Raw genomic sequence first — 17,383 nt, 5'->3', positions numbered from 1 at the left:
CCCATTTCCTAATACCATGGTATGATCTTGCAGGGATCCCACTAAGGCCCATTTCCCAATACCATGGTACGATCTTGCCGGGATCCCACCAAGGCCCATTCCCCATACCATGGTACGATCTTGCAGGGATCCTACCAAAGCCCATTTTTCCCGTACCAAGGTAAATTCCTTTGGTGCAATCCTGGCAAGTGTCATTTCTCGGCCCGCCTTGTGCAGTTATCTCATCCTGTAACACTGAACAAACTGCTGCAATAACGTCACACCATCATTGTTCATCATCAGACTTCCTGGGGGCCAATGTGTTCACATTTGTTGCATTAATATCAAATTATCATCACTTTTCTCAAGATGTAAAATACAAATCTAGTTTGAACGAGACAATCGGAGCGATAACAGTTGGCAATTCAGCAAAGTAACATTCGGGACTCAATTCCCCAGGAACTTAACAAAGTTTGCTTACACAAAGTTTATCAAATAGGTCATGACCCAGAATTCTGGCTCTGTTGAGGTCATAAAAACAGTTTTCAGGCTTGGCAGGGCAAGCCTCGAGATTAGTCTAACTTTCCTTTGGGTGAACACGGCTCAGGGACATCGGAGATAACATTTACATTGGGCGTTCACAAAGTTATTGCTTTGTTTTTCCAGAGATCCATTTGGTTGTTGTGGTTAAAAATAATATGGCAACAGAAGAACTCGTCATTCTTTGTATGCATTTGGAATCATCGGGCAACTCAAAGTGGAAAGAGCGGGATCTGAATAATTCCTTCAGCTTGTCGAGTGCCCGATCCAATGACCATTGACCATCCAGAACCTCAGCTGGGCACTGTCCATCATCGAGCTTTCGACCCTTTTAGCCCAGAACCTCTCTGATCGAGGTGTCCACATGAAAAAAGCTAATGGGTAAACGATTGAGGCAATGTGCATGCGTTCTGCGAACAGAAGCTGCCATTGAAGAATGTATCTGCGACAGAATGAGTGCTGAGTAGCATCTGGAGACTGAGACCGATGCCAGATTGTGTGTCAGTGTGTGCTGAGCCGGCTCCATCAAGCAGTCTCTTTGCCAATGTCATACACACAAATGCTTCGGACAAACAGCTGTTCCCTTATCGTGAGTAGATGAAGGGTAGAGCCAAAAGTTGCACAATTCAATGATGTCCACACGAGAGGCTCCACATGTAAAGTCCTTAGAAATCAATACACACACACATACAACATACACACACACACATTCACACTCACTCACACACAACACACACACACACACTCACATTCACACACAAACACACACAATCACACACACACACACACAACACACACTCACATTCACTCACACACAATCACACTCACAACATACACACACACAATTGTGCGCAGAAGTTAAGCCTTGACTGACTGCTCAGTTGTTGATTCTGTGTTTTGTTTTTCCTTCTTTTCCTCATTGGTGAGATGGAGATGGAAATTGCAGTGGTTGTCCATCACTTTGCCGGGCGAGGTTGGGGCCCGTCAATCTTTTCCTTTGGTTCTTTGGTTGTGGATGATTCATTTTCCTTTGGTCTGTCTGTGCAGGCCATGACGTTTTTCACCATTTGAGCTTTTGTCATGAAATTTTCTATCAACACTTTTGATTTGAATCTGGAGAAGAGTCATTGTTAATTACGTCACAATCACAGGAAGTACAAATAGGCCCTTTCAGCGCCTCTGCCACGCATTAACACAAGATGGCTGGATTTTGCAATCGCTTTCGGGTTTCTTAATTTATTTATCACTGGCAAATACCACTTGTCACGTCGAAAACGTCAAGAATAAGAGAGACAGAGACAGAGACAGAGACTGAGATTTTTGTTTGGAGTGTGCTCCAATGTATTCAGAGGCAGGGCAGTTTGGAAATAGGAAATATTATGCTTTCTGAACAGCACACGCTTGGGTGCTTCTGGAGCCCTCATAGTAAGCAATTAACTTCTACCTCATCTTAAAATGTTCCATTGGTGAAAATAATCATCTTTGTGAAATTTTAATGAAATCACAAGTTGTTTAGGGGGTACACTGGAAGCCTGAAGTTGAAGGACTATGTCCTCTACTATGTGCATACGGCAGCGATTCAAATAGGATCCATTCATGAATGTAACTTTTTTATCCACCTTCAGTGTTTATTGTACATATTCGTGCTATGTTCTTGTGAGTTCTTTTTGTTCAGTTAATATGTTGAAAACAACATACGGCAGCTTTTTTGGAGTTTAAATATGTGCACAATCATAGCTGCCAAATTTTTTTTTCTTCAAGTTTTTGTGAATTTCAAATAAATACATGTGGTTTTACAGTTGGTGCTTTCCCATACATATCGGCAATTGATGATATTTGGTTTAGCACACTTGAAGCTGTATCACACTCTGCTAATGTATGAAGCTGTGAATCCCGAGGTTTCCATAATTGCAGTCAGAGTTTTTCAACGCCATCTCTGGTACCTCACTGCAGAGATGGTACTTCTCGCACTCTTCAGTAACAAAGTACCGCAAGAGGAGAAACGGGCACTACCTGATAGACTGTTGACTGTTAAACCTCCAGAGGTTATACACATGCCATGTGACCGTTTTGGCACTGGGTTTGGGAAGCACAAGTTCCCTCCAGGCATCAATCGGTCCACTACTCTTGCTGATTTAATCTGCCAAGATTCTTGGTTCACTCTTCAAATTCTCGAGATAGACCATGAGTTTCTTGCAGAGGATGTTGGAAGCTGGTCAAACTCTGCTGCATTCCAAGCTTCTGTTGTTAATGTTGATGCCATGAATGTGGTAAATGATTGTGCTGAGCGTGGAGTAAAACTGAGTTCGGATTTTCTTGCAGCAGCCAAAACTGAAGAACATTATCAAAATGTGTTACAAGTTGTGGAGCAAGACAGAAAACCTGCACAAGCGGAAATCTACAAATGACAATTCGCCTGAGACTCGGAGTGTTGTGACATTTGGCACCTTTGATATGAACTGTGAACGACTGCAATTCGAGGTCCCAAGATTCAAACTGTGGATTTTCAATTCGTTTATTGTTGAAGTGCTTTAATTCATGTTACTGGTTCTCTCAAAATTTGAAAAATAAAGTCATTTTTTGACTTGCACTGCCTTTTGTTCAGTTTATATGACTAAAATATAGAAATGGTAACCAATTTATAACATAAGCTCCAATGTATTTTATAAAACATAAGGCAGCTATTTTTTAATAATGTCAATATCTATCAAATCGCTGCCTCTTGCTTAATTTTGTGGATATGAACAGTGGGATGATTAAATGTAACCTTAAATAGGGAAAATATGCAGAATGATAAAACACGAGCTATTATTTTTCAGAGTAACTCCTTGCATAAATGTCGCTGTCTTTTGCATAAAATAATAAACTTGAGATTCAATTTTGATTGGCTCGTGGACCCCCGAGACAATAATTGATTTCAACGAAATTTTCTATGAGTGGTCTCATTAGGAAGTGGAACAAACTGAGGGGAGGAAGAAGTTTAATGCAAAAAATTTCAAAAATAATTGGGCTCCAGAATCACGCCAGCACACACGCACACACACACACACACACACACACACACACACACACACACACACACACACACACACACACACACACACACACACACACAATTGTGCGCAGAAGTTAAGCATTGACTGACTGCTCAGTTGTTGATTCTGTGTTTTGTTTTTCCTTCTTATCCTCATTGTTGAGATGGAGATGGAAATTACAGTGGTTGTCTATCACTTTGACGGGCGAGGTTGGGGCCCGTCAATCTTTTCCTTTGGTTCTTTGGTTGTGGATGATTCATCTGCCTTTGGTCTGTCTTTGCAGGCCATAACCTTTTTCACCATGTGAGCTTTTGTCATGAAATTTTTGAATCAACATTTATTATTTGAATATGGAGAAGAGTCATTGTTAATTACGTCACAATCACAGGAAGTACAAATCGGCCCTTTCAGCCCATCTGCCACGCATGAACACAAGATGGCTGGATTTTGCAATCGCTTCCGGATTTCTTTCTTGATTTATCACTGGCAAATACCACTTGTCACGTCGAAAACGTCAAGACGGAGAGGGTTGAGAAACAGAGTGAGAAACAGAAACACAGAGAGAAAGAGAGAGAGAGACAGAGACAGAGACAGAGACAGTCAGTGAGAGTGAGAGAAATTTTTGTGGGAGTGTGCTCCACTATATTCAGAGGCAGGGCAGTTTGGAAAGAGGAAATGTTATGTTTTCTGAATAGCACACACACTCACACTTGGACATGAACACACACACACAATCACACACCACGCAACACACACACAACACACACACACACACATACTCTCACACACACTCACATTCACACACACACACACACACACACACACACACACACACACAATCACACTCACACTCACACACAACACTCACGCACACAATCACAGTCACTCACAACACACACACACACACCCTCACATTCACACACAAACACACACACACACACACACTCACATTCACTCACACACAATCAGACTCACAACATACATGCACACACAATTGTGCGCAGAAGTTAAGCCTTGACTGACTGCTCAGTTTTTGATTCTGTGTTTGGGGTTCACGGACAAGAACGTCCCCCATTGCGCACAAACACACACACACACATTCACATTCACATACAAACACACACAATCACAGACACACACAACACACACTCACATTCACTCATACACAATCACACTCACAACATACACACACAATTGTGCGCAGAAGTTAAGCCTTGACTGACTGCTCAGTTGTTGATTCTGTGTTTTGTTTTTCCTTCTTTTCCTCATTCGTGAGATGGAGATGGAAATTGCAGTGGTTGTCCATCACTTTGACGGGCGAGGTTGGGGCCCGTCAATCTTTTCCTTTGGTTCTTTGGTTGTGGATGATTCATCTGCCTTTGGTCTGTCTGTGCAGGCCATAAGCTTTTTCACCATTTGAGCTTTTGTCATGAAATTTTCAATCAACACTTTTGATTTGAATCTGGAGAAGAGTCATTGTTAATTACGTCACAATCACAGGAAGTACAAATAGGCCCTTTCAGCCCATCTGCCACGCATGAACACAAGATGGCTGGATTTTGCAATCGCTTTCGGGTTTCTTAATTTATTTATCACTGGCAAATACCACTTGTCACGTCGAAAACGTCAAGATTAAGAGAGACAGAGACAGAGACTGAGATTTTTGTTTGGAGTGTGCTCCACTGTATTCAGAGGCAGGGCAGTTTGGAAATAGGAAATATTATGCTTTCTGAACAGCACACGCTTGGGTGCTTCTGGAGCCCTCATAGTAAGCAATTAACTTCTACCTCGTCTTAAAATGTTCCATTGGCGAAAATAATAATCTTTGTGAAATTTAAATGAAATCAGAAGTTGTTTAGTGGGTACACCAGAAGCCCGAAGTTGAAGGACTATGTCCTCTACTATGTGCATACGGCAGCGATTCAAATAGGATCCATTCATGAATGTAACATTTTTTTTATCCACCTTCAGTGTTTATTGTACATATTCGTGCTATGTTCTCGTGAGTCCTTTTTGTTCAGATAATATGTTGAAAACAACATACGGCAGCTTTTTTGGAGTTTAAATATGTGCACAATCATCGCTGCCAAATTTTTTTTTCAAGTTTTTGTGAATTTCAAATAAATACATGTGGTTTTACAGTTGGTGCTTTCCCATACATATCGGCAATTGATGATATTTGGTTTAGCACACTTGAAGCTGCATCACACTCTGCTAATGTATGAAGCTGTGAATCCCGAGGTTTCCATAATTGCAGTCAGAGTTTTTCAACGCCATCTCTGGTACCTCAATGCACAGATGGTACTTCTCGCACTCTTCAGTAACAAAGTACCGCAAGAGGAGAAACGGGCACTACCTGATAGACTGTTGACTGTTAAACCTCCAGAGGTTATACACATGCCATGTGACCGTTTTGGCACTGGGTTTGGGAAGCCCAAGTTCCCTCCAGGCATCAATCGGTCCACTACGCTTGCTGATTTAATCAGCCAAGATTCTTGGTTCACTCTTCAAATTCTCGAGATAGACCATGAGTTTCTTGCAGAGGATGTTGGAAGCTGGTCAAACTCTGCTGCATTCCAAGCTTCTGTTGTTAATGTTGATGCCATGAATGTGGTAAATGATTGTGCTGAGCGTGGAGTAAAACTGAGTTCGGATTTTCTTGCAGCAGCCAAAACTGAAGAACATTATCAAAATGTGTTACAAGTTGTGGAGCAAGACAGAAAACCTGCACAAGCGGAAATCTTCAAATGACAATTCGCCTGAGACTCGGAGTGTTGTGACATTTGGCACCTTTGATATGAACTGTAAACGACTGCAATACGAGGTGTCAAGATTCAAACTGTGGATTTTCAATACGTTTATTATTGAAGTGCTTTAATTCATGTTACTGGTTCTCTCAAAATTTGAAAAATAAAGTCATTTTTGACTTGCACTGCCTTTTGTTCAGTTTATATGACTAAAATATAGAAATGGTAACCAATTTATAACATAAGCTCCAATGTATTTTATAAAACATAAGGCAGCAGTAGAGTGGATATACTGGTTCTGGCTCACTTTTCCCCATGTAAATGAATGGGGGATTTTCAGCGATTCCCTTTTTTTTCCCTAAAAATAAACCCCCTTTTTTATCCGTTTTTCCCTGCTGTGCAGAGGTTTGGTTTTTTGTGAGGCAATGTTTTATGGCCGGATGCCCTTCCTGACGCCAACCCTGGTCACCTCTTACGACACACAGGGATATGGTACACCTATTCTAACCGGGGCAATCACCGGGACCAGTACACTGGCACTCATTTCGCCGACCTCAGAAGGATGACAGGCTGAGTCAACCCCCTGGTGTTAATTCAGCAGCCAACGGGGCTTGAACTCAGGACACTGGGATCCCAAGCCGCCACCCAAACCACTAAGCCAACACCAGGCTTAGCCAACACCAGGCTTTGTAGGTATATATATATATATATATATATATATATATATATATATATATATATATATATATATATATATATATATATATATATATATATATATATATATATATATATATATATATATATATATATATATATATATATATATATATATATATATATATATATATGATATTTGGTTATTATATTATAATATATATATATATATATATATATATATATATATACATATATATATATATATATATATACACAAGTTATTATATTATATATATAACCAGGCTATCCCAAGGTATCTTTATTTGTCTCTTTTAACCTGGAGGTTGAACCTCATTGAATTGAACACCTGGTGGTTGAACAGCTCACTCATTGAACCTATAAAGATTTGTTCATTCTCAAATTCCTTCAATACTTTAATTTTCTTTGCACAATAATCCCCATCTAAAATATTGACAAACAAAACATTTGAATCTTTATATTTTTTAAGATTCCCCTTTTCTGCCATTACGAAATGATAAACTTCTCTTAATGATCTCACCTGGCCACCTCCTGAGCCACATATCATTTTGAGATTATAGTAAATTGTTTTTTCATTGTTCAATTGATAACCATCAAAGTTTTCAGTCCATTCAAGGATATTCATTTTTGTCTTTACATCCTCTAACTTACTACTTTTTAAATTGATTTGCTTATTTGTTTTATTTACCTTTGTTTTAGTTATTTTTTCAATAAGACTTATTTGATATTTTTCACATTCATTATGTTTTCCATTTATATACCAAGACTGAGATTTTCTCCACTCTTTAGTTTGATTCATACTTGGTTTCACCATTTATATATTACAAAAAGAAAACGCGGCGGTAGCCCTTAAAAAAACCCCAACCCATCTTCCCATCGTTAAAACACTCTATCATACAATATCCATATGGAACACAATCTATTCCATTATCTAAAATAAATCTCTTATCATCAAAGGCTCCTAATGCCTTTTTATTTACTTCTTCACTATATGTGTAATGTTTATAACTTCTTATTGTATTCATTTTCCTATATTCTTCTTTCTTATTCATCAAACAATTATAATAATTTCTAAAAGTTATTGATTTCTTTATTACATATTTCTTTATTCCCTTTAACCTCTTATCAATCTGATCACCATACTTATAAGCATATGCCTTTGCTCTCAATCCAATAAACTCACTCATTACTTTTCCACCCAACTCATCCTTAAACTTACCAATAACCTTTTCATTCTTTTTGGAAAATAACTCACTCTTCTTGCTGAAATTACTTGTATCATATACTCCAATATTTTTCTTCATATCTTCATAAACATCATCAGTTTTTATATCTAGGATAAAACTATCAGTGTCCATATACAACAATGAAACATTTTCACCATACTCTTTCTTTAAGTCATTATACAAATAATCATACATCAATATCTTTGATAAATCAAGAACTGCTGTTCCAATATAAATTGGTTTATCCATTACAATACTTTCCTTTTTCATATGAATTGCAGAAAAGTTCTCTGAAAAAACCTCTTCTCTCTCAAAACTTGGTTTATTTATCAATCTCAAGCTTCTTTCCAAGATGTTGCGAATCTAATGTTTTGCCTGTTTCTAACATTTTCCATAGTCTTTCCAAATACAGCATTATTCATTAATTTATAAAAGTCCCCTTCAAATTTTACTTTTGTATTTGCTCTCATATCTGTATTGAATTGAATATACTTTTTCACCCAAGGACTTTGTTTAAATTTTAAAACTCTATGAATTTTAGCTACTCTCAATGCTTCTCTCAAAAACTGTTTTAAGCTTCTCTGATGCAAAACATATCCTCTCTTTATCATAGAATGTTGTTAATAACTTTTCTGTTGATTTACCTTTGATATTAAAACTTTTATGATAATCACTTAACCATTCTTTCTTTGGGGTTTCTTTCTCACATGCAAAAGGAAGATCTTTTTGCTTATTATGAAGATCACTCGGGTACCTCAAATCAACTTCAAAATAATAACGTTCTTCTTCGTCATTCAATTCCTCTTGAAAAGAAATAACAATATTCATCAAAGCCTTTTCATAATCCTTTTCTTCCACCCACTCTAATTTACCATAAGGCAGAGATTGAGACATTGCCCATCCATACAAATTATTAGCATCAAAATACATCAAATAATTACTATCTTTTTCACTATCATAATTTGGAAGATATTTATTATTTGCTTTAGCATATCTTTTTGAACATACTTGTGATATTCCACCTCTCTTAGACTTCTCAATCATCAAAAGCATATCAACATCACTGATTAAATCTATATCTTGTTTTGTCATTTTCAACATTGCACTCCAAGCTAAACCAGGAGCTGTGAAATAGTGGGCAGGATCTAATCCATCACAATTTTTATTATGACAAAGTGATCTAAAAGCTTCAAACACATCAGCTAACAATAAAACATCTGTTTTTAGATATAAATCATGATATTCTCCAAGGTTCTTTATCTTAAATATTTTCCATATTTCTTGTGCGTGTTTATATTCCTTATCACTTATCTCTTCTTCATAAAGGTTATTATAGAAACTTTCTTTTGAAGGAAGTTGTGTTTCTTTAAATCTCATAAATGAATCCATATAATCATAAGGATAAATTCCCTTTCTTGTAAGAATTTTCTCTTTACTTTGAATTTCATTCCTTGTTTGAATTTCCTCTCTCGTGAGAATTCCTTCTTTAATCAGAATTTCATCTTTTATCAGAATTTCCTCTTTCGTTAGAATTTCATTCATTGTTCGAATTTTCTTTATAATTAGAATTTCATCTTCAGTGAGAATTTCTTCATTAATTTCCTCATTAATTAGAGTTTCCTCTTTACTTTGAATTCTCTCTTTAATCTGAATTTCCTCTTTAGTGAGAATTTCCTCTTTTTGGAAAGAATGAATTAAGATTTGGAAAAGAGTCCGTGGAGCTTGAATTTGATGCGAGGTAGGCTCGTGGTGTTCCCATAAACTTGTAAGAATCTAGAAACCTAATACGAGTTAAAGGTTTTGTGAATATCATTTTTGTAAATGAAATATACTTTTGACTTGTGTTTGTTATGGCAGAAATATTCCCTGGTGTTTTTGAAAGTTCATTTATAAATAGATGTGTATCATAATTGGCGCTGTTGTGAAGAAAGACTGGAATAAAAGAAGGTAATTTATAATTAAGATTACAACAGGAATGAGCGGGACCTCTATATTTACCAGTAAGATGACAATGATCCCTAACTTTAGACTCCTTAATTTTCCCCTCACAAATATGACAGATATTGTTCTTTCTAAATTCTAATTTTTCTTCTTTGGTTAATTTCATCGGTTCATTTGTTTCTTTCATTAATTTAGTGAGTCTTATACAATCCTTTTCTAATCGTTTTACAAACTCTTGTGAAGCTTTTTTTCCACGATAATGTTCAAGTTTGTTATACTTTTCTCCAACAGATGATTTGATATAATAACAGAAACCACAAGGAATATGTTTTTGATATTTATTTGTATATGATTCTTTTGGATTAGGAGAAGCAGTATTTATCTTTTTAAGGATACACTCAAAATCAGCGTATATCACAAATGGGTGCATGATAGATTTATTATAATCTTCAAAAGAAATCTTTTCACCAGGTTTAGGCATTGTAATTACAGCTGATTTATGATTACTACAATATTTTGAATGTTGTTCTAATCGTTCTTTTGTATGAAATGAATTAAGACATCGCTTAGAAGGATATATTTTGGTTGCTGTTCTGAATACCTGAGAAGAGATTAATCTTGATAAATTATTGATGTATGTGTAATGTGAATTCTTTCCAACACTAAAATTTCAAAGATCAATGTGTGTTTCTTCATTTTTATAGTTGTTTGAAATTTTTAATATGTGAACTTTGTTTGTATCCGTTAATCCATATACATTAATAGAAAGATTATTCTTTTTCTCAAATTTAGGAATATCTGTTAGTGGCATTGAGAATTTAAAATCTTTAATGTGCAAGGTATTCTCATATTTCATATATTGTTTTACTCTTTCTGAATTACATTTTGGTGGATGAAAGTGAGCATGAACAGACCAGAGAAAACATTTATTATCATTGTTCTTAATATTAACAACTGCCTTCTTTAGTTTTATTTCTTTTGGTAATTCAATATAAGAAGAAGCTTTAAGAGGGTTTGATTTTAGAATGTGTATATCTAAGAAGATGATTTTTTAAATATTGAATCCACTTCCTACCACTGTATTATCAACATCCTCCTCTTGATAGTTCTTCATAAACCCCACTATTCAAAAAATCTTGAAATGATGTTATAAAATGAAGATCTGTTCTCATATAAGGAGTATGTTCTTCATCTTGTCTTTTCATATTCATTTTCACTCCCATATAAAACTTTAAGGTTTTCATTTCTTTTAATGTCTTTTTAATAAATTTTTCAACATCGGGTTTCACTATTTCAATTGATTCAGCTATTGATGATGGACCGGGTTCTCCAAATTGAAAAATCCTTATTTTTATATGCCCTTTAAATGCCCCATCAGTGTTTTCAATATAATAGTCTCCCTTTACTTTAAACTCATTTTTCTTGTGTTTTTGTGATTGAAGATGTTTGTTATAACTACTCTTCAAAACATCCTTTGAACAGATATCACAATGTTTTCTTTCCAACTCAAGAGGAGATATTTGATGAAATAGATTAAATGTGTGTTTGTTGGTTCGAACGTGTTTTTTTTATAATGTTTATATTCGTGATTACAAACATCGCAGTACGTTGTATTCACCATATTTATATAATAAAACTTTGCTTAAACTAAAATTTTCTTGATGAAAATTTCGTTTAATTTATAGATGAATCTGTGCTTAAAACCATTTTATCCTCCAACTTTTTCACTTCATAAATACAATGTTTCAAGACACAAAAGACAAGTTTCAATCAATCTCTTCATTTGTTAAAGATACTGAGAAATATGTCAAGGATGTAAAATTGAACAAAGATAAATATAACAACTCTTGGAGAAAAACAATTATGGTAAATAATATGAGTTCTTCAATTTCCTGCAGTGGAAGGGCTTTTATTATACCTGGAAGAACATCAATTAAAGTATCTCTAACAAAAGTTTCTCCTCTCCTTCTGGTAATATATTCAAAACTAGAAAAAGCAATGAAACAAGAAAAAGTATCAAAAAACAAAAACCTTATGGATGAAGCTTTAGAAAGAAAAGATAAGACCATCTGTAATATGCAAGGAGAAATTTGTATTTTTTTCAACAACCCTAAAGATGTAAATCCTGATGAAATAAAGGATGTTAATACATCAGGTGAAATGACATTTCGTTCAATAGTAGTTAACGATCATTTTAAAATTACCTTTAATATAAAAAATGTTGTCGTTGAATCTGGTAATGAAAAAAAAGTATATCGATATCGATGGTAATATTATTAAATATGAGTCAATATACAACTGAAAGTATAGATGAATTTCAGTTTAAGTAAAGTTTTACTTTATAAATATGCTAGACTTTCCTGATTCTCCATATGACAAATTTGAGAATTGTCCTGCGTGTGAAAGACGGGGATTAAACACAGAGTCGAAAGCCTATAAACAATGTATATTCTGTGATTATCTTCTAATTAATGATAATAAAAAATATAAAAAGGAAAATAATTCTTTTAGATTTACACCAAAAATGAATTACTTTACAAGATTGATTAGAGAAATGAATGTAAAGTAAGAGGGTGATAACACACCTTTCCTTACAAGGGAAGAAACTGAACGTGTAAGAGAAATGTTCAAAGGATTGTTGTTATATATTATTCATGGATGTAATTTTCAGGGAAATATCAACACAAGATATTGTATAAATAAAATAATGGATTATCTTGAAATTAAACCTGAACTTAGGATAAAATATAGAGTTTCTAAAAAAGCCAATAATAAATTAAATAACCTGTTTTCCAAATATATAAATGAATGATTTTTACCCATTTGGGAAAATAAGATAAAATTTAACAACCATAAAAATCTCCCAAATTCATTAAGATGTCTCATAGTTGGTTCAAGTGGATGTGGAAAAACCTGCTTACTTTTAAAAGATGCTCCTCACTGCCAACTTTTTAGATTATGATAATTTAATAATTTTCACAAAGTCGAGTTTTCAACCAGAGTATCAACTACTCTCACAAGGTTTTAATGCTGGTCTTCAAAAAGAAGATATAATCGGTTTATTTAAACGTCAAAAAAACCTAAATGATTATAACATTGAAGATATAATTCAACTATTTTGTGATACACAGAGATGTAAAAGAAATCAAATCCTATAACTTGTATTCTTAGTGATAATACGGATGATATACCGTCTCCCCAAGATTTGGATAAATCAAAAAGAACCTCGTTATCTTTGATGATTGTGTTAATGAGAGAAACCAAACGGTAATGGACAGCTACTACACAAGAGGGAGACATTCTTCTTGTAATTGTATTTATCTTAGTCAATCGTACTTTCAACTTCCTCGTCGTTCCATCAGAAACAATGCTAATACTTTTATTTTATTCAAGTTAAATTCAATAGATATCAATAATTTTTGGAGAGATAATTGTTCTACATTATGTAGTAAAAAGAAATTTGAGGATTACATGAAGCACACGACTGAAAAATATAAATATATTGTTGTGAAACAAGATGAGATATTAAGGGATATATTTTTTGTTTTATAAATGATTACATATATAAATGACAACTATTATTGTAAATCTTGTGGGTAAATCTGCTTCTGGAAAAAACTTTCATAAATCAAGGTTCTTGTGTAGTACAAATGAGAATATTGTAAATTTACTTGAAAAACACCCCGTGATACGCATTGTATCAACAACAACTCGAGCAATCAGACCTGGAGAAGTAAAAGGTGAAGATTATCACTATATTTCAGTGGAGGAACATATGCGATTGAGGAATGAAGGTCAAATGTTTGAGGAGGTTTCTCTTGGTACAACAAAATATTCACATTGTAAGAGTGAGTTAAGGAAACTAAAATCTGGTGGTGTTGGGTTATTAGAAACTAATCCAGAAGGAACGAGACAAATTATTAAACATCTGAGTGGAGTGAAGATTTTATCATTCGGTTTTGATGTTGATGAAGAAACTCAACGCAAACGTATGAAAAGCAGAGATGCAAGTATTAGTGAAGAAGAAATTACAACTCGCATTAATGTTAATAAAGAATTTGATGAAATATTTAAAGAAAAGGATTTATTTGAACACATCTACTTGAATGATGAAGAAAAGGAAAATTTCCCTGTTGATCTTTACAATTCATTAAATTATATTTTACAATAAATAAATGGATGCAAAAGAAAGAGCAAGAAGATTTAAGGAACATCAAGAGTTGGTTTCAAAAGTTGTAAAACAACAGGAAGACATAAAGAAGAAACGCAGACAGAAACTAACGGGCGAAGAAGCATTTGAAAGAAAACAAGAGAAATTTTTTAAACCACTTTTAAAAACTTCCCAAGAAAAAATGAAAGATGTTTCCACAGTTCCCACAGTAGAATATACTCCTAAAAAACTTCAAATGTTAAAAGATTTTGATCAAATGACGGAGGAAGAATTAGAGCATTTAGGAGAATTAAAGGTATATGATGATGAAGGTTTATTTCAACAACTGGAAGAGATTAATCAACCCCCTGATTATATTGTGAATGCTGTTCAAAACAATGAATATTCAGCGGATTCAAAAACCAAAGCAGGACTCATTCCAACAGAACAACCAGCAATATTTCATCTTGTTCAAGAAAAGGTATTGATATTTAATGATGAATTAAGGTTCTTGGGTTCTGCTCAACCCCTGTTAAACTAACTCCGAGATTAATGTTTCTTCTCACAAAAGATGGAAGACAAGGTTCAACTGTGAGGGATGAATCAAAGTATATTGATAAACCATTGGATATGGAAAATAATGATGATTGAGTATATATTGATCTGCTGAACACTCTAAATTATAAGGTTATTCTTTCTGGTAAAAGTAGGAAGAATGAGAAGGAGAAACACATTATTCAGGCTTAAAGTATCCTTGGTTCAGGTGTTAGTTTTCTTCCAAATGACCCATCGCAATTAGTTAATAGACTGTTATTGTTGTTAGGTAGTAAGAAGGCTGGAAATAACAATTGTTTCAATGAAGCATCAGCCATTTTAGACCAGTTGATGAACATGTAAATAATTAATAAATATCAATATAAAGACATTTTATCTCATTTTAAATAAGATGAGAAGTACAATCCTTAGTTTCAATTTCACAACAAGCGACCACACATCTTCATTCCCATACCCACTACAACTTGACACAACAAAAGAATATGAGGCATCTTTATTGTCCATGGAAACTTATAATACCTTATTTAATATAAGCGAGAAAAATGACAAGTTTAGTAATAATCCGGGAAGTGGATACAAAACGATAACAGTCTCACCCGGAGCATATGAGATTTCTCAAATATCTTCCGAAATTGCTCGTCTTATGAAAGAACAGGGTGATGAACCAAAAATATTGTTATAGACATTCAAAAACATACTTCAAAATCAACGATTAAAGTTAAAAATAACTACAAGGTTGATTTCACAATTGATAATTCATTTAGAGAGTTATTGGGTTTCTCCTCAAAAAAGATTGAAACTAATGGGACGTTTTACAGTGATAATGTCATTCAAATATCCTCAGGAATAAATTCGGTGTTAATTCACTGTGATTTGATTGATGGTGCTTATAATGATGGAAAAAAACAAATACAATATTTTCATTCAGCGCAAACTCAACCCCAATTGGTTATAAATTCAATATGGAACCTAAAAATTTGGTTTATCTCCCTGTGTCAGGAAAAACCATACACAGAGTAAATTTTAGGATAACCGACCAAGATAATCGTGTGATTTATTTTAATGGAGAAGTTATATCCATCAGAATTCACCTACGTGAAGTTTTCCAATAAATTAATACGATGGTTATTGTGAGGAAACACGAGTTGGGAAAAATATAAAATAATTACAGGGGATGGGATGTTCCTTTCCCCATACTACAAGGGTGAAGGGATGTATCTTGGTAGAGCAGGGTCGGGAACGTTTTTGACTCGGAGAGCCATGAAAGCAAAACATTTGGAAATCTATTTCAGTGAGAGCCATATAATATATTTTAAGACTGAATTCAATTAAATGTGAGTATAATAAGCCTCTGAATTTATTCTTTTAAATCATGTTGTTATAATACTGTGACGTCCACGGGACTTGAACAGTCCCGCCAACGTAGAATGAGCCGAAACGATGGAGGCGGTTTATTTATTTATAACCCAAACATGGCGGTTCTAATCGCTCTACCGCAAACGGGACGAGGAAGGTGGCACGAGTCACTTTTCACTGCGTTGATGATGTTTATTTGTTTTTATTATTAACCAGAAATAACAAGACTCGGCAAGAAGAGGGATCCGGGGCTATTCGACGGGATGGTGTGGGATCGGGCGTGGGGAAAACACAGACAATTCCAATGAAGAAACAGATCTCAAACCCTCTAAGGCACCAAGTACACACACACACACACACATACACACACACACACACACACACACACACACACACACACACACACACACACACACAACGTAGCTACTTCTGGTGGTCAGGCTGGACCGTGGTGTGGACGTAACTGTCCCTGGATCAGCGTCGGACGAGCTGGCCTTGCTCTCGTCAGGGGGGGGCAGGAGAAACAGTGGTGCTGTCGACCTCCTGGTCCTGGCCCAAGTCCGCTCACAGCCGCCAGGGAACCAGTTCTGGCGCCAAATTGCGAGCAGGAGAGGGAGGCAGGTCCGCCCGCCGTTCGACCCGTACTCCGAGTCAGTAGAACCCCAGAGCCAACCAAGGTGACGCACGAGGCTCAGCAAGGCTCCAAGACACGATGAAGAACACGATCGAATCAGCACAACAAGTATGCTTCCCGCGCAACAGCCTCCACACCAAAAAAACACGATCTTTTTGTCCCGATCTTCTTCCTCTTCTTTTTCGACCCCGAACAGAACCTTTTTATCCTCCTGTCCTCGTCACTTCCAATCGAGCCGTTTATTGGCCCACCGCCGTCGCCTTCCGCCAATCGTGATCACGGGGCGGAGCCATCCGCTGCACTGTCCTGTGACGTCACGGCCAGTCTCCAGAGAATACCAAAAGGGGTTTACACAGACACACTTACCCTATCCCGTGTCCCTATCTAATTACGTGACAATTATCATTTCCCCCTTGAAGAAATGAACATTTACTAGATAACTTATCACCACTGAATTGCTACTTATTACATCGAGATCCTGGTAAACTCGAACAGCATGGCATACCTAATTAAACATCCTA

General features: G+C 35.6%; 1 long non-coding RNA gene across 1 annotated transcript; it reads left to right on the top strand.

The window, feature by feature from the left end:
* The first annotated feature begins 1,274 nt into the window (after window positions 1-1,274).
* On the top strand, window positions 1,275-6,486 carry LOC147007199 (uncharacterized). The gene is made up of 2 exons (XR_015054352.1): window positions 1,275-3,000; window positions 6,220-6,486. It is a non-coding gene; the product is annotated as an uncharacterized LOC147007199 (long non-coding RNA).
* The last annotated feature ends 10,897 nt before the right edge of the window (window positions 6,487-17,383 follow it).

The sequence above is a fragment of the Eptatretus burgeri genome, unplaced genomic scaffold (assembly GCF_056783735.1).
Source record: "Eptatretus burgeri isolate ZD-2024b unplaced genomic scaffold, Ebu_testis_v1 Ebu_testis_scaffold_470, whole genome shotgun sequence".
Classification (NCBI taxonomy): domain Eukaryota; kingdom Metazoa; phylum Chordata; class Myxini; order Myxiniformes; family Myxinidae; genus Eptatretus; species Eptatretus burgeri.
Note: the sequence above shows the minus strand (reverse complement) of the source record. Positions and strands in the feature narration are given on the sequence as shown.